Consider the following 5230-nt stretch of genomic DNA (forward strand, 5'->3'; position numbering starts at 1 on the left):
CAAATCCCCGAGAGTAAACCGATGCCCCGATCTCTTTCTGACGTAGCTCGCGTTACTTTGACACAAAGGACAAATGGATTTGTAAGAGCCTCAAGCTGTTGCGGATCCATATGGCCTCTATGATCTACTGAGACTCACGATGCTTCTGGGAAACCCGGCCCGGGTCAGTACACACAGCTTTCCCTTCCGAAACCACATAACTGACGGCTCGCCGGCCTTTACCTGCCTTCCTGTTTCCCAGTATCACACTGTCAAACAGACTCGGGGAGTCAAAGTGTATTAGTTGCCTTCAGTCTTGACACATCCTTCAGAATTGTAGGTATTTTGCTCAAAGTACTTGAATGAATTAATTTGCACATTATGTTAAAGTTTAGTGCACTGTTATATCAGTATGGTACGATACAGTCACTGCAAAAAAAATAATACTTGGAAACACTTTATTTTAAGGTGGCGTAGTTACTACATGTACTTACTATAGAAATAACAGTAAATTATGCATAATTACAAGTAACTAACCCTAACCATAACTCTATTGTAAGTACATGTAGTTAACTAATATTACTCAGTACTTATTTGAGTAAGTAGGATGTAACTACATCACTTTAAAGGGTTCATTTTAAAGTGTCAGTGTTACAGTGTGATTATACATTTAAGTACTGAGTAATAATAATTAACTACATGTACTTATTATAGGGTTAGAGTATTAGGATTAGGGTTAGTTACTTGTAATTATGCATCATTTACTGTGATTACTATAGTAAGTACATGTAACATGTGTAACAAGGACACTAAAACAAAGTGTTACCAAATAAAGTGTAACCAAAAATTGTTTTAATCAGTATTTGTGTTTTGTTTTGCAGTTAAAATATCAAAATATCCCTAATAAGCAGTGTTATTATTGTATCATTTAGAGACTATTATACCTTTTTATTAATATTTGGAATTAATTTGAGGTAAATTGTTTGTCAGTTTTTAGTTTTTTGTATCTTCCCCCGAATATGTCTTTATATATAGCTTTTATTCATATTTCATTTTTAGTTTCACGTCTACATCAAATCAAGTTAAACTAAATGAAAATTATATATATAGGCTATATATATATATATTGAGTTATGTCACTTAATATTTATTTTATGTCCAGCAATGAGTCTTTTGATGTTTTTAGCTTGAGTTAAGAGTTTTGAGGGAATATATAGTTTATCTTCCTTGTTTTAAGCACAAATCTCAACAAATGAATAAATAACTGTTTCCAGTTGAGTGAGAATAATCAGCTTTAATTCAAGAGATATTCTCTGCCAGCAAGTTTTGATATTGTATAATTTTGCTTCTGAAGTGAATAACCTTTTCTGGAGACAAAACAAATACTGATTAAAGAATGATATTTTGTGGATTTGAGACAGCATGTACAGTAGTTGGTGATGGGATGAAAGCGGTGGGTAAGCTGTGTGTACTGTCACGTTCGTCCCCCTCGAAACTCTTTCTTTACTATGCAACACAATGGCCTCTTGAGGGGAGTCTCTGTGACATCAAACATGTCTTCCTGTTGTGTCTGCATTCCCCTTCATTTTCACTTATGATTCTCCAGTGCCATAACAATATTATGATATCAACGAAGGTACTGATATCAAGGTCTGATGCGTTTGAAAGTATGAAATGTGAATGATCTATGTATTAAAAGCAGTTTTGGGGGGGTTAGTAAGAATACAGAAATTTAATTAAAAAAAATTTAATAAAATACTTAATGAAGAAAGATGCGAGGTGAGTTATACAGTCATTGATAAAGCATGATGTCTCACACTCAATAGCAATTAAAAGTATATTATTCTGATTAGTCCTGGTTTTTAAGTTCTATAGTGAAGTGTGTAATTCTGACACCCAAAGGACTGATAAAAAAAGAATGATTTTCCAAGCATGGTCAGTCCAACTGGAAGCCCCGCCCCCTGACCCGTACCATTGGTTAAGCCAAATGACACATATCGACTCGTGTTTTGAGAGATCTACTTTATAGTTGTTTCTGCACGTGAAACTGGGATAAAGGGGAAAAAAGTATTTTAACATCAACAAAATTACACACTTTGGCTTTAAGAATCAAGTTTGATCATGTGAATGTCTTTTATCATACATGTGGATATGTGTGTACGACATGCAGTCTTTCAGTCTCAAACGTGTGTGTTCCCTGCCCAAGTATTGCCTATGAGAAGACATGTCTGTTTTAACAGCCATTGTTACAGGTTTATAATGTATTTTTCTATCTTATTTTATATGTATCTAATAAACAACATTAAATGCCTTGTCTCTGTATCCTGACTAGATGAAAAGAGGTCTTCATGTTGTTTCACATGAATCATTGTGCTTTTCGCTCATTAAAAGCCGATAGCACATCAGGGTGTTTTATCATAAGCAAGTAATATTGCATGCCATTATCCAGCACTGATTTATCATATGGTTATTTGCTGATGCGACTAAACAAGGTCCTTGGTGGAGTTTTCGTGGCTGGAGACTCGGCTGCTATGCATCAGCTCTGACCTGTGCCAAGAAAGCACTTTCACAATTGCTGGAGCTCTATTTCATCCTGCCCTTAATAAGTCATGCGCAAGCTGGCTTTGTCATTAGCTTTAAAGCTACATAATGCAGAGGATATTTAACGCTCTTCCCTAATAGACAATCAATCAATGAAGTGTACTCAGAAAAGATGTTTCTCTTTGCTCGTGACCTTGACCAGAGAAATCAATACAGCATCAATAGCACCTCAACACAATACACTACCACATTATTGGGTTTTGCCATGGTCAGTATTGCCAGATGTCAGACTTTTAGTGATTAAATGTGCTGGAACTGCAATATTTAGCTATAGAAATGGCATTATGGTTATACTTTTTAGTACATTTAAATCCACCTCTTCATTGGATTAACTGCATTGAAAGTCATTATACTGTAAAAGCACTCATTATAGCAAAATATTCGACTGATGCGATTGTCCGATCAAGCGTTCCAGAGTCGCGTGATTATGAATGATACTTAGTGGAAGAATTGTTTATTGTGATTATTGCTGAAAATAAAATCGAATCATTCAAGGACCATTGGTGTCTTTTATGGTTGTTGCAAACATGTTCTTAAGGAAGCAGAGGCTGTGATGTTACCGTGTTCAGGTCAAGACTTTTCAAATGAAAAACCCCTCCAAATGTGATGATCCCATTGTGAATGAACTCCTTCAAAAAAAGTCTGCTATTTATTTTTATAAAAACACATTTAGGCCTACACTGTATGAGAAATTGCCTGTTATATTCCATTGTACTAAACAAACTGGTAAAATATAACTACATGCAGATTTTTTTTTACTCTTAAAATAATCATTTAATATAATGAGTTCTAAAATGTATAGACTTTTAAAAAGCAGAATTAAATTGTAATATTAACAGATTTGGTTAATGTAAAAAAAAAATCCTTACGTTAAACATATTACATGAATATAATGAGTTCAAGTTAACTTTGACATCCCTAAAACGACATTTTGTAAAATATGTTATAGGCTTATCATAGTGAATAAGGGTGAGACAAAAACACATTTTGAATGGATTGATGATGTATTGACAAAACTATTTTGAACAAATAGTTACATACTGTACTGTAAAATTAAAAAAAAACTGAAATTTAGAAAATAAAAGCAAATTCAAAATATTATTGAAGAGCACTATTGCATAAACAATCCTAAAATAACACTGGTTTAAAGCACTCCACTTCCTAACAATTCCCATTTACCATGGTAAATTCACATGAATGGGTGGCCTGTAGTGACTTTATTTGGCTCTCCCTTTAAAAACGTTTTAAAGCCGAACAACAAAACTCCGGCTCCTGCACCAAGCAGGGTTTCCGTTTCATCTTAATTTCTGTAACTGCTCAAAACAAGCAAGTTCATAATCACACCCCCACTCTCAGTACTTCTTCATTCCTCTCTTTCCCCCTTGTCTTTTCCCTACATTCTCTTCCTCCCCGTCTTCTTGGAGCAATCCAGGGCCGTTGAGTGGAATTGTGAAGTTTATCACAGGGCTCGAATTGCCTGGGCCTCTGTGGCCCTCTGCTCTGGGCTGATAAGACGTGCCAGGGGCCCCGTCGGCTGTTTGGTCATAGAAATCGCATCTCGAGTCGCCGTTGGGTTTTGAGCCATGAAAGTGTTTGTTTGTGCAAGTAGGAGAGAAAGCGACTCTGCTCCCTGGATCTCACGACTGGGCCGCAGGACACCCGCTCTCTCCTTGACTCCAGCTTTTCCCACTCTTTTCTTTGCTCTCGTTCCCCCACTTTGGTTTCTCTCTCAGCTTGAAGGCAGAGGGGGTGTCAATTATCCCGTGGTTGGAGGAGAGGATGTTCGGCGTAGAAGGCTCTGCATCCCACTGTGCTGAGATGGGAGGATGAAGGGTAAAGCGAGTTGCTTACTCTGGTAATTAAAACAGTGATGTGGCATTGAAGGAAGCTGTTGGAGGGAGCGACTTTTCATTTCCACACCGCGGCATACAACATAAACCACCAGACTGATAATTAAAGCACTGTTTGCTCTCATTATTAGTTTACAAAACAAGCTGTTTAAAAGTTAAGACCATAAAAGCAGTTGATTCATGAGACATAGGCCAAAACTTCTCGCAACTTTACCCAGGGGCGTAGGTTGCGGGGGTCAGGTCCCTAGTGACTGAAAGATGCTACAGCTTTACTGAACAATTCTATTTTCAACTTGAAAGTAAATATACATATAATGTAGATATTTGAATACATTTTGAATTGTTATTTTGTCAATAAAATCATAAATCCAATCAAACTTTCAAACATCTCCCCCTATCTCATTTGTGTAACAATGAATCTGCATTTTGGCGGACAACAGCCCAACAGATGTTTGTTTTAAACAGAGGGTGAGTAAATTTTCACTCCTTTACTTGCTTAATACAAGCCCACTTTAAAATATAGTGGTTATAGTGAATTTTCAACGTGTTTATTGCTAAGTTTAGCTCAGCAAAACAGACTCAGCGCAGCTCTTACAAGTAATCCACGTGTAATGTATCTGATTGACACACTCTAAAAACTGCTGGGTTGTGTTAACCCAATTTTGGGTCAAATATGGTCTCACCCAACGTTGGGTTAAAAATTCAATTTAAAAATGGACAAACCCAGCCGTTGGTTTACATTTTTAATGTAACCAATGCAATTTGTCCATTTTTAAATTGCATTTTTGTCCATTTTTGAT

This window comes from Scardinius erythrophthalmus (genome assembly GCF_964197995.2).
Source record: "Scardinius erythrophthalmus genome assembly, chromosome: 21".
Lineage (NCBI taxonomy): Eukaryota > Metazoa > Chordata > Actinopteri > Cypriniformes > Leuciscidae > Scardinius > Scardinius erythrophthalmus.